The sequence below is a fragment of the Zingiber officinale genome, chromosome 7A (genome assembly GCF_018446385.1).
Source record: "Zingiber officinale cultivar Zhangliang chromosome 7A, Zo_v1.1, whole genome shotgun sequence".
NCBI classification, from domain to species: Eukaryota; Viridiplantae; Streptophyta; class Magnoliopsida; order Zingiberales; family Zingiberaceae; genus Zingiber; species Zingiber officinale.
The window spans coordinates 107547097-107561537 of record NC_055998.1 but is presented as its reverse complement, the minus strand read 5'-3'; positions in this window follow the sequence as shown (position 1 = coordinate 107561537).

Here is a 14441-nt window from a genome sequence, read left to right as displayed (position 1 = left end):
TACAAAAGATTAAGAAAAGATTTGATATCTTTTCTTATTTGTAGATTGAAAGGAGATTTTAATTTTTAGAGATAACTTTCCGGAAATTATCCACATGTTTAAAGAAAGATTTAATTTATAAAATTTCCTTTTAACCAATCATGAAGGGATAAAAATTACTGGAGAAATTTTTTATAAAATTTTCGGAAGCAAATAAGGAAGTTTTAATTTGTGTTTAAAATTTTTATTTGCTTAGAGATTTGGTGTGGCCGACCATTATAGTAATGAGAAGAAAAATAATTTTTAATTAAATAAATTTTATCTTTTCATGGCAAAAGAATTAAGGAAGTTGTTTTTATTAAAATTTCCTTATTTGCCAAGACCAAGGATTATAAAAGAGGAGGTAGAGGAGCCTTCATGAGTGAAAAACCTCTATTCTTTTCCTCCCTCTCTTCCTTGGTTTTGGTGGCCGACCCTATTTCTCTCCTCTCCTCTTGTTGGCTGAAACCTATCTTCTTGGTAGAGCTCTTGTTTGTGGCTGGATCAAGGAAGGAGAAGAAGAAGAGAAAGCAGGACTCGTCTCTAGCATCCCTTGGAGCATTGGTGGTGGCCGAAATTCTTCATCCTTGAAGAAATTTATTGTGGCCGAAATCTAGAAGAAAGAAGGAAGGTGGAAAGGTGGTTCTCATCTCGGAAGATCGTTGCCCACACAACGTCCGAGGTTAGAAGAGGAATACGGTAGAAGATCAAGAGGTCTTTGTCTTCAAAAAAAGGTATAACTAGTAATGTTTTTCCGCATCATGCTAGTTTTATTTCTTTGTAAAAATACCAAATACAAGAGGCATGCGATTCAAGTATTTCGAATTTATTTTCGATGTTGTGTTTTTTTTTCTTTTTCTTTGTGATTTGATTGTTTTTTTTGGTCGACCTAAAGTTATTTAAGGAAATTAAATATTAGCTTTCCTTAAAAGACTTTGTCTAGTCGGTGGTGGTTGCTCCCATATCCAAGAAGGCCATGTGCCTCGCCACGTCAGTACTGGAAGCCAATTTTGGAAATTAATATTTAATAGAATTAATAACCTAGGTGATTTGGATCGAAAGTGTTAAGTTCCGCAGGAGATCCAAGTCTAAACCTAAAAGAACAAATAAATTAAACTTTGGATCAAACGTGTTAAGTTGCGCAGGCGATCCAAGTTTAATTTAAAAGAACACATGGTAGCTAGGAAACGGTTCGGATCTTTGTACAAAATTTTTGTACAGTGGAACCATTAGGTTTTCTGAGTAGCAACCAACAGTGTTGTCGTGGGCATGGTTAGCAGATATCAAAGTAATCCAGGACAGGGACATTGGACAGCCGTAAAGCATATATTAAAGTACCTAAGAAGGACTAGAGATTATTTGCTGGTTTACCAAGCAGATGATTTGCTCCCTGTGGGTTACATAGATTCAGACTTCCAATCAGATAGGGACAATAGTAAGTCAACCTCAGGGTATGTGTTTACTTTGGGCGGTGGAGCCATTACATGGAGGAGTGTTAAGCAAAAATACATTTCGGACTCCACCATGGAAGCTAAGTATGTGGTAGCCTCTGAGGCAGCCAAAGAAGCTGTATGGCTCAGAAACTTCTTAATGGACTTATATGTGATTCCTGGTTTGCCCAAAGTTATCACAATTTATTGTGACAACAGTGGTGCAGTTGTAAACTCGAAGGAACCATGAGCCCATAAGGCAAGTATGTCAGGATGTATACTAAAAGCCTAGTTTTTTGTATGAACATTTATATTTTGAAATGAGAATCACTTTGGTAAAATGTTGCATTTTATATGTTAATGCAGTTGTCTATTTAATTTATATTGTAGATAACATAGTGTGTGGTGCCACACAGAATATCATGTTATCAGTTCATTATAAATTATAAATAGTAGCTCACGACCGAGATGGATAGGGACAAACCATTGGAACGGTTGTAGTGTAATTTGGTATTAGTCTATCTTGACTATAAAATTACACTAGTACACTATGTGTGTATTGAGCAGGACCATTTGAGGTTGTTCGATTTATACTGACTGCATAAAAAAACAGAACCTCTGTTATTATGGACGTACGTTATCTTAATCCCAATATAATAACAAACATGTATACTTAGTATTTGTTTCTTTGACTTATCAATGGGTGAGATTTATTCGTTAAATCAATAGGCCCGATGAGTTGGGAGATAGTACCATTTATATGATGTGTAATGACCACCCTTCTTACTACTACTACTCTCTAAGGATGACCGTTACTTAACTACTAACTCTACTTAACCGGTATGATTAAAAATCACATGGAAACCCTACAAAAAAATTTTGGCAGAGTCTCCCCTGTACCGGTGACCATATTCAACAATACATGCAATATATACTCAGCCACAAGCGGCTGGAACACATATCAATCAACCACGTAGTATAATAAATCCAAAATAAAGAAAACAATACCACAACTCATCACACCATATCACAATTCATCTACTATGTCCTAATCACATCAAAATATCATGTACTATCTCAAATACTTCTAACATAGCAGAAGATAATAGAAACTAAAAGAAAACTTCTTTCTTAGTCCCAAGGCTTCCATAGTCCTAGCATCACACATCCTTCGAACACCTCCTTGTCGCCTTCATTTCTATATCTTTTCCTTTCCTGTATCTGCAGTAAGAGGAAGTGCAATCTATAAGCAAAATTTGCTTAGTAAGCGCTATCTAACTCACAAAAACACAAATATGCATGTATACAGAAAGAACTAGAAACTATATGCTCTAAAAGAAAATAAAGCATAAACATAACTACTCATGTCAAACTAATAGCAAAGAAAAGCTAAGGAAACTACTCATATAATTCCAATAACTAATCATGCTATACAAGGATAAAACTGCATGCTAGTAGATAAAGCTAATCATGCTAAATATCAAATCAGGAAACAAACAAAACTAATACTACATGCTAGAATTCAAAAGAACTAAACTTACTAATTCTAAGCATAAATGAAGCTTGTTTCATTTGTTTCAAAACTTTTACTTATATACTTCAAAATAATAATCAACTTCTCTTGGGTCCGGCATTGTACCAATTTGCGCGCATCCTTAATATGAGTCGAGGTAGCTAATCCCCAAACTACTAAGGTACTTCTAGGCGATCTTGTGCCTAGGGGCGATCTAGGAGCCCACCCAATGGACCTTGTGTCCGGTACATGCCATTTAAAAGTAAAATACTTAATTACTTCTTCTTTAATTGCCTTGACATTTTAATAGACACCTTGTGTGTCAAAATCCCTAAAGTCTTGACTTTGGAATTTACTTAAGGCCTTGGCCTTTTTCTTTCTTTTCTTTATTTTTCTTATACTTTTCTTAAACTCAAAATACTGATAGGGTATTTTCCATATGCATCTATGAGTAAAACTAACTAGATAACACACAATCATGCATATTGAAGTAGCAAAGAAACCTAAATCTGTACTTTGCCACAAACTAATCATGTCAAACTAATAGCATAAATGAAAGCTGTATTTGCTAAAGAACTAAACTAAATCTGCACTTAATATTCTGCAGAGGAAATTGCTTATGTCCAGCTAATAACACAATGAAATCTACACTTTAAATTCTGCAAACAATACTTATACAAATCTGCTTATTAAAATCTGCATACTATACTTATAAAAATCTGCATGCTATACTTATAAAAGTCTACTTATTAAAATCTGCACAGCTCTTCCTAATAAAAGTCTGCACTCTAAAGACTTAATCAAACTTCACTATAATCTTTTAAAACTGCACTATGAGGAGATCTAAACTACATTAAAACTTCCAAATTGATTTCAATTATCTCAGTTTCCCCACTCATCTAATATCAGCCACTGCTTTCTAAACTTTTTGTTTCATCATCAACATGATCTATTTATGATTAAAAGGATATTTACTCCAATTTTCCTTACTTTTTTTTAGGTCTGTTCCTACTTCAACCAATATGAAGAAGTAATCTAACTAGAATTGTAAACTATGAATATTCAATCCAAATAACTTAAGTGCATATTGAAAGAACATTTACTTAAGAATCATAAGTTCAGATTCTATTAAATCCATTCAATAGTCTAGGTGATCCTCTAAAATAATCCTGCTCCTCTCTTCTTGGTCTATCACTGCACAAGCTAAAGTCATTCAACATCTCTCACTTTACACTAAAGAGATGACACCACCTACTTCATCTAAAAATAAACCAAAATCACTGCCAGATCAACCTCCAATTAGCCTAATAAACCAATACTTAATCAAAGTCATTCTATGTTCATTGCCTAATAGCAAAACAAAGGGAAACTAAAAACTTAAAGAAAAATCTAACTATATACTTGGAATAAAAGAGTCTGAAATGTTTTCATGAAATCTGAATCTAACATGCTAAACTTAAAACTATAACTGCAGGTTAAAGGATCACTAACAAAGAATCTAATAGCATGTTAAACAATTGATAACAAAAGGGTCTAACTGGTTAGAGCTTGAAACTCTATAAAACTTATACTTCTTATACTTTAAAATATTTATCTTTTTCTTCTTCAGACCTTGGTCTTTACTTTACTTATAACTTCTCATGAATCCCTAAAAGGATTAAGTAGAATACTATATGTACATATAGATTCTAGAGTTGCATAAAACAAGTTCAATTCGTTAAGACTTGCTGTGAACATAAGGAATTGCATCTAACTATACATGTTGTCCAATAACAAGGAAATCTAAGATTTTCATACATTAAAATAGACCATTCAAGCTCACTGATTTGCAAAGGAAATAAAACTGCAAAGCTAAAAGAGTAGGCCGGTTGTCCATGCTTAATAACCTTTGCAAAAGAACTAAACTGAAATGCTGACCTAAAGCTATTCATACTCATTAATTTACCAAAGAACCCCCATCTGTCACGCTAACTATAAGGTTGTTCTTGCTTATGGAATTAATCTTGATGCTTCTACCAACACTTACAATGTACAAGCAATGCACAAATGCTACAACACTAGAACTGAATGCAAGGAATTAATCTTGCTGAATTGAACCTCAAGAAGTCAACTTGCTGAATTGAAACTTAAAGAATCAAACTTGAATAACTTTAAATCAGTAATTAAACCCAACTATATGCCAAATCCATTAAAACCCCTTCTTATCTTCCTTTAAAAACTCACGGCATCAAGCCCTTTAAACTAAGCTAAGCTCAAAAAATCGGTACAGGAATTATCTTCCTAATTATAGAACAAAAACTTATATCAAACCAATTCCTTTTCTTTGAGTCTGCCAAGGAAGGAATATTAACAATAAAACCACCAATCAGTGATGTAAGGAAGACTTCAAATCAAAAGCTATAATACTAATTCCAAAGCTTGAAGGAATCCAGAAAATTTCTACTAGAAACCAGAAATCTTAATTGTTCTTCATGCTAGGTACCACAGAAATCAAAAGAGAACAGAAATGTTGCTACTAGAAATCTAAAATCATAATTGTTCTTCATGCTCCTTGCCTAGGACATCAAAATCCGAATTCTAGCTACAAAGCTTGAGGTAAAACAGCCCGCATGCTCAAACCTTTTAAATTTGCCCACAAGATCATATCTAAATCAAAACCAAGGCTGTTCCTGTTTGGCATGGCAGCAAGCACACAAAAGAAAAGAAAACCACTACTGCCTATCTTATGCTAAACAAACAACAAACAAACAAATCCTAACTAAACAAAGTGTTTTCTTCTCCCTTTCCCTCATGAAGACCACGGCAGAAAGCACCCAAGCCCCCAAATTCTATCATCTTCAGGCAATAATTCAGAAATATGCAGTAACAAAAGGAAACAAGGTCCAAAGTAATTAAGCGCAAGTTAAACAACAAAACCCTATTCCCTTTCTTTGAAGCACACGGCAACAAGCACAAAATAGATCCGAACACTGGAAACGCAAGAAAATTCATGCAAAGCTTTGGAAACAAGGAGAGGATCAAGATTTAAACCTCGGAGCTATCCTACTGCAGGTGAGTAGCGACTTACTGTAACGCCCGCCCTTCCAGGGACACTCTGACTGCCCTTAGAGGGACGGGGTTACTTACATTCACCTAACATACTAATGCATATGAACTCATGGCAACGGAAGACATACTTAAAACTTTTTGTTGGTACAATCGACATAGGTTTTGATGTGTGTGTCAAAGAGTTTAAGTTAGGCTGTCATATGTATTTGATATGTGGTTGAGTCATGCAGGACTTGGTGGAACACATGAGAGCAAGTGTGAGAAGCTCATCCAAGGGCTCGGATCGTTGAGTCGGTGAAGGATGGTGTGGAAGACATCCGAGGGACCGCACAGACGAGGAGCAATGGAGTGGAGCCAAAGGAAGTGGACTTCAAGGCAGCGTGAAGGATGGCACGGAGAGGAGCCGCGGGCTCGGGTGCATCTGAGGGATGAAGGCCGACGAAGAGGACTTCAAAGGCAACTCCGGAAAGGATGAGAGTGTGAGAATCTATTGAGACCAGTCGACTGGTCATGAGACCAGTCGACTGATCCAAACTCACAGAATGCACAGAAGCATTCTGTACTTGTCGACTAAGGGGACCAGTCGACTGGTCCTGAGACCAGTCGACTGGTACATGTCCGTTGGCTGTGAAAAGAGCCATTGGCTGTGCCTAACGGCTAGCACCAGTCGACTGGTGCTTGGACCAGTCGACTAGTGTCAGGGTTTGAGTTGATTTGTGATCAACTCTCTCCTCTTATTTAAGGGGAGCTTTGGGGCATTGAGGAGGTTACTGATGCTTGTAGTTTAACTCCTATTCTGTGCCCAAAGCTCCCAAGTCAATTCTCTTCCTCCTAATTCTAACTCCATCTTGTAAAGAGGAAGAGTGCCTTTGTGAGAGGTTTACTCCACCGAGAAGGAGAAGCTCTAGCCGGAGATTGCCGGGGACTGATCCACCGAAGGATCAAGGGATTGTCCACCTCAAGGACACGCCGTGGAGTAGGAGCATCATCTCCAAACCATGTTACATCGAGTTTGTTAGCGTTTGCATTCTTGTTTGTTTCATTCCCTTGGTTTTAGTATATTCCGCTATGAACTAACCCTTGTGTAGAGAAGAAATCGATTTGGGGGTGGCCTAGCTATCCAACCCCCCTTCAAGCCGGCCACCGATCCTCCAACAATTGGTATCAGAGCAAGGAAGCTTTTCAACGGACTAATCGCCAAGAAGAACAACATCATCAAATGGCCGGCTCAAACATTCATCCACCCAAATTCGAAGGAGACTTCTCTTGGTGGAAGAGGAGAATGGAGGTATTCTTTAATACCGATTTTGACATTATGCTAATCATGAGGAGTGGTTTTGAAGAGCCCAAGGATGAACACAATGAGACAATCGACATAACAAGATAGACCAAAAGGCAAAAAGAAGAGCATCTAGCAAATGCCAAGGCAATCCATCATCTACATAATGTTCTTCCCCAACAAGAAATAACAAGGGTTGGAAGCTACTCAAGCGCCAAGGAATTATGGGAAAAGCTAGTGGAGCTTCACGAAGGGACATCGGAAGCAAAATTGGCAAGAAGAGACCTCCTTCGAACTCAACTCAACAATATCAAACTTGAGAAAGGAGAAAAGGTATCAACTTTACATTCTAGAATTAAAGAAATTATTAATGGACTAACAAGTGTAGGTGAGACACTCTCAAATCGAGACATGATGACAAAAGCCCTAAATGCTTTCCCAAGAACCACAACTTGGAGCTCCATTGTAGATTCATACTACATATCAAAGGACCTAGAGAAATCCTCTCTAGATGAACTCTTCTCAACAATGGAGCTTCACGAAATAAGAGTTGAAGGATTAGATGGAGAAGCTCATAAATCAAGAGGAGTAGCCCTTGTGGCAAACAAGGGAAAGGGAAAGAAGAAGAAATCTTCATCACCACCATCTTCCGACTCCGAAGAATCAAGTGCCTCAATGGATAGCGATCAAGAGGCATATATGGTAAGGAAAATGAGAAAGACATTTAAATCCTTTTCTTCTAACAAATCTCGTGCTAGGAAAAGTTCAAGAAGCAAAAGTAGGACAAGGAAGATCATTTGCTACAATTGCCAAGGAGAGGGACACATAAGAGATGATTGTCCTCTCTTGAAGAAGAAGGAAGGGAAGAAGAAGGAGGAGAAGAAGACAAAAGAAAAAGGGAAGAAGGCTCATAACCTAAAAGCAACATGGGATGATCCATCATCATCATCGGAGGAAGAGGAGCACCATGTAGTCAATTTTGCTCTAATGGGAATTGATGATGTAGCCTCCACCTCATCCGAGCAAAAAGAAGGAAGGAGCTCAAGTGAAGATGAAGATGAAGAGGGGAGCTCAAGTGAAGGGGGAGGTCAAACTTCGGATTCGGACTTCTCGGTAAGTGAGGTACATAATCTTCCTCCCCATATCTTAGTTAAAATTATTTCAAGCACAAATGATGACTTGTTCAAGGAAAAAAGGAAAAACAAGTCTTTGAAACATGACATTTGCATGCTTAAAGAAAAATTAGAATCCATGCCTATTAGGGATGATGATTTGCATGCTTCCTCTACAAGTTCAAATGATTCATGTTTAGAAGAGGAAAATAGGAAATTAAGGGAAAAGGTAGAATACCTTACCAATGCCCTTAGAAAATTTGAAATTGGCTCTAAAACCCTAAATATGATCATTGGGAGCCAAAGGGCAAGTTTTAAGAAAAATGGGATAGGATACAACGAACCAAATAATGAAAAGACCTACCATTGTTTACTTGCTAGGGGGCAATCAAAAACCAAGACCATAGATAGAAAATGGATCCCCAAGGAATACTTGGTTAACCCAATTAGAAAGAATTTCTATTGGGTGCCAAAATCAATCCTCAAGGGTTAGAGGATTTTGGGTTTAGTCAACCAATGAAATCATAACTCAAATTTTTGAAAAATGGTTGACTTGAGACCTTAAGGGGGAGGACTTAGCCTTGATAGAGATTCATGATCAAGAGGGCTAAGTAAAGGTTACCTTTATCTCACAATGATTTGCATTATTTTCTAACCATAAATGTGAGATATTAAGATGATACAAATAATTCACCTATGCTTATGGCATTTTTAATGAGTTATGGTTTGTATCAAATTTTTAGTGGTCATAAGCCAACTATGGGGAAAGCAAATGTTTAATTAATGGACATCTTGCCCATAGATCATAGATGGATATTCTAAATGTTTTGAAAACATTTCTATGTTTTATTTGCTGTGATATAGCTATGTTAAATCATGTGATTGCAAAACTGAGCCTTAATTTGATACAAACTTGCATGTCTTTGAGATCTTTTGAGATTGGGTCAAAATTTTAAAAATACTTTGACTTTTCATGAAATCATATTTTTCCTAATTAAAGAACATTATAAGAAATATGTGCTCAAAATTTAATGATTTTTTGAATTTTCTGGAATTTTTTGTGCATTTCTGAAGTTGACCTCAGAAGGCTAAAATTTGGGTTCAGCATGTACCAGTCGACTGGGACAGGTACCAGTCGATTGGTACCAGCCGTTCAGCAATCTGAGGGTTTCTGAAATCAATTTTTTGGTCCAAATTTGGTTGGAACTGATACCATAAGTGTGTGTACGAGTTTAGTACAACATTTTTGATGGTGTCAAAGGGGGAGAAAGGGGTAGGTTTAAGTTAGAGACCTACTTAGTTTTATTTGTGTGAAAATCTTTGAAAATTAAGGTTGAGAGCATGTGTTAAGGGAGAGCTTGGGTGATTATCCTTCATGTTTACACATGGCTTGTAATTTTCAAAATTTCTATTTGTGCCTAACTTAAACATATTGCCACACATCAAAAAGGGGGAGATTGTTGGTACAATCGACCTAGGTTTTGATGTGTGTGTCAAAGTGTCACGTCCCCAGGTAGTCCCTGTCCGAAGAAATTTCGGCAGCATCTCCCCTGTACGACGGACAATATGAAGCTCAGTATACATATATCTCCATACCTCGGCCACACACGGCCGGAATAATACAATACAAAAGAACAAGCCACGCAGTTTATATCAACATTCCACATAATTCAACATATAATCAATCCACGCAGTTTAATAAGGAAAGACGATATAAAATCTCGAAAATATATGTACACATCCTACTCCACTACATCGAAGAAAACCAAATCCACGAAGTAATGAAAATATCTGCAGCGGAAAACAATAGTAGTAAACCCGAATGTTCAATGTCCACAATACAACCCACAATACAAGTATTTAAGATGCAAAAGCAGAATAAATCCGACAAAGAAAATCCTCGCGACAAAGGGGCTAGCGACTGGAATCTCTCCTGACGGCCTCAACCTGAAAAATAGTAACGGGGTGAGTTCAAAGAACTCAGCTGGTAAACCAATAGACATGTACAGCAATATATATCCACCAGTAAAAACCTAAGGTACAGTCTCCTAAACCATATGATCAATAGTACAGTTCTCTAACCATACAATCTATATAGTACAGTCTCCTAAGTATAACAGGTATGCAAGACTAAATAAACTGCAGTAACCAACAATAAGCATGCAATACAATATACTGCAAGAATATAAAAAGTGCATAACTGAAATAAACTGTACTCACCTGCGAGGCTCGGGCGAATGACTGTGACATACACAGATAAAAATAGTCAGAGCAAAAGCATATAACCTGTATGCATGTCAATCATATGCAATCATAAATAATGCAATCTGTGCATATGATGCAAATGACATGTCCTGGTCACCCCTACTGCCATGCTCACACACAATGGTGAGACCGAGTGGGTAGGGCTGTGACAACCGTGCACTCTGCCGTCACTACCCCTGATGAGTGACCGAGTGGACGGGATGCTGTCGGAGTACACCTATCCTCCTGCCTCAAACATAGTGAGGGAGCGTAACGCTCTCATCTCCCGGTACGCAATGACGGGGAGGGACCCCGGTGTGCTACCACGCTCCTGTCACGCTACCCATGAGCGCCCTAGCGGAGCACTACCGGGCAATCTACCCTACACACCCTGAGTGCTGTGCCACTACCCATGCAGTGAACACGTTGTGTGCGGGTCCATGTAGCCGGCCGACGAGCTCAACAATAATGGAGTCGTCAATCGCCCAGCATGCAATCATGCAATATGGTGCATGCGGCTACAGTATGTCATACCTGAACATAGCCTCCTCCATATATGTGGGTGCCCAAAAGGTAAACGCATATATATAACCATGATATAAACAGCATAAATCCAAAGACATCACATATAACAATGATGTAAGTATCATGAATCCAAGAGCATGTATCACACATGTAAAGCAACTAATCCAGTAGAGTAGAGCACTATAGATATGCATCTCTATGAACATATTTACACATGGCAAGAGATAAAATATCCAATCCTGAAGTAAAGCAACTAGCAGATGAAGCATGTGATAGGTATCAACTAGCTAAGACCAAGGGGGAGAATAATCTACTATCTACCACTAGTAAATATATATAAGCTACACATATCATAAGACATTATCAAAAGATAAGTCAGAGGGTACCCGCCTCAAATAGAAGGTACAATCCCAAATCCGAAGTCAACGTCGAGACGCCTGTCTCGAATCAGAATCCTGTGTCAACAAACAATATATATATTTTATTTAGCTAAATCCAAATGAATAGCTAAGTAAAATCCCTAATAACAAATTAGGGCAAAACCCTAATCAATATCATCTCAACCTTCCCAATTAAAATCCAATAGTAAATTAGGATTAATTACCCTAACCCTAATTACCCTATTAGATTAATTCAAACAATTATATCTAATCACAATCAACTAACCAATTACAACCTCCAATCAGACCTACACATAAATAACTGATCAATCACACTTACCCTAATCCATCTAGAACAAGATCATCAAACTAATATTCAAATTCGAAACATGATCTACGATATGTTCCAACCAAAATTCAATTCAAGCCTAACCCTATTCAATACATAGACTAATTTATCAACACATGAAACAATTACCCTAATCATGTATCAACATCACTACACCTTACCTCAATCTCAGCTATTGTTGATGTTGGAACTAGGAGGCTGCTGGTTGGTGTGCTGCCGGAACCAAGAAAGGATCAAAGAACACCACAGCAAGAACAGAACAGAACAGAACCTCACAGCCCTAATGTAGCTGCTGTCCACCAACCGGATACTTCTGGTGAGCAAGGGAAAGGAAGAATCGGTCACACAATCATCTCAATATCCTAAATCAATCTTAGAACCGAACCTCACCTCACCTTACTGGATTCAATCGGATCACAACAACACCAGAACATCATAGTAATCAAAACTCACCTCACTGATCGGATCACGAGAAGTGATCAACCAATGTAGATCACAAATCAAGCAACAATCCTTCTAGCCCCTATCCGACACCTCAATGATCCCAACATCTCCAATCCGTGACCTAAATCAACCTCAAAGAAAAGGAGGTGCATCGGTAATCTAGGGCAGAGACAAGAAAGTAAAGAAGAAAGGATCGATCGAGGTTTCTTACCATCGAAGCCCTAAAGACCCTTCCACGCCGACGATCGGGTGGATCTGGATCGATCCAGATCCGGCCAGTGAAGAGGTGGATCGCACTATGAGTAGTGCGAGGAGAGAAGAACGGAGGTCGATCGGTTGGGAGTCGACGAATCTTGCTCCTCACCGTGCCCTAGCCACCTCGCCGTTGACGCTTAGCCGCGGAACTCACGGGACAGAACCCCTCGGCCGAAGAAGATCTAGGCTCCGCCGTGCTCCAGCAAGCTCCGACGAACGAGGATGATCGCCAACGGAGAAGCTCCGCTCCCGTCGCCTCCGATTCGTCCGCGAGAGAGAGAACAAAGAAGGAAAAGGGGAGATCGGGGAAGAGAGGAGAAAGCTCGGGTTTGGGATCGGCGTTGTAAGGGAGAAATAAAAGGAAAAGAATTTATAATTCAAAACTTTTCCTCACTTAAACGGGTATTCCAAACAGGCTTTATCCGAACCCGAAATTGATCCCCTCAAAACCCTCCGTACGAGCTCCGAAAAATTCCCAGAAAAATTCTAAAAATTCTGGAAAAATTCTATAAGGCCATTTCCCAAATAACCTTATTCATTTAATTTTTTTTTTTCCGAGATCTCACATCCTCCCCTACTAATAAAAAATTTGGTCCCCAAATTTCGCTATAACTAACAGCAACTACTAAAATATATCCAAACAGTATAAATGCTGAAAAGAACTCTAACCCACATACCTCAAGTAAAAAGATGAGGGTATCGAGCTCGGACCGTATCCTCCAGCTCCCAAGTAGCCTCCTCGTCAGAATGATGCTGCCATCCGACTTTAACCAGCCGGACAATCTTGTTCCGTAGCTGACGCTCACTACGGTCCAGAATCCGTACCGGAACCTCCTCGTAAGTAACATCAGGCTGAATAGGAACAGATATATCTGACAGAACATGTGCCGGATCGGATACGTATCTCCTCAGCATAGATACATGGAATACATCATGAATGCCGGCTAGAGATGGTGGTAGCGCCAGACGGTAAGCTACTGCTCCAATCCTCTCCAAGATCTGGAATGGTCCAATATATCGGGGAGCTAGCTTACCTCGGAGACCAAATCTCTTCACCCCTTTCGTGGGTGAAACTCTAAGAAATACATGATCACCAATGGAGAACTCCAGGGGTCTCCGTCTCTGATCAGCATAACTTTTCTGACGGTCCTGAGCCTCTGACATCCTCCGTCTGATAGTGCGAACTAACTCTGCATCCTGCTGAGCTCTCTGAGGTCCTATCAGCTGGGCCTCCCCAACCTCTTCCCAAAGGATGGGCGTTCGACAAGGCCTACCATACAACGCCTCAAACGGTGCCATCTGGATAGCCGAATGATAGCTGTTGTTGTAGGCGAACTCCACTAATGGCAGGTGGTCCTCCCAACTGCCTCCGAAGTCCATGACACAAGACCTCAACAAGTCCTCCAATGTCTGAATAGTCCGCTCTGACTGCCCATCTGTCTGCGGATGGAATGCCGTACTGAAACGAAGCTGTGTGCCCAAGGCCTGCTGCAGACTCTGCCAGAATCGGGACGTGAACCGTGGGTCTCTATCTGATATGATGCTCAACGGAACTCCATGCAATCTGATAATCTCTCGACAGTACAACTCAGCTAATCGATCCAGAGAATCAGTCTTCCGAATCGCTAAAAAGTGTGCGGATTTGGTTAATCGGTCAACGATTACCCAAATCGCATCATGACCTCGTCGAGTCCTAGGCAATCCTACCACAAAATCCATAGTGATATGCTCCCACTTCCACTCTGGAATAGGGATCCTCTGAAGTAAACCAGCAGGTCTCTGGTGCTCAGCCTTCACCTGCTGACAAACAAGACATCTAGCTACAAAATCTGCGATGTCTTTCT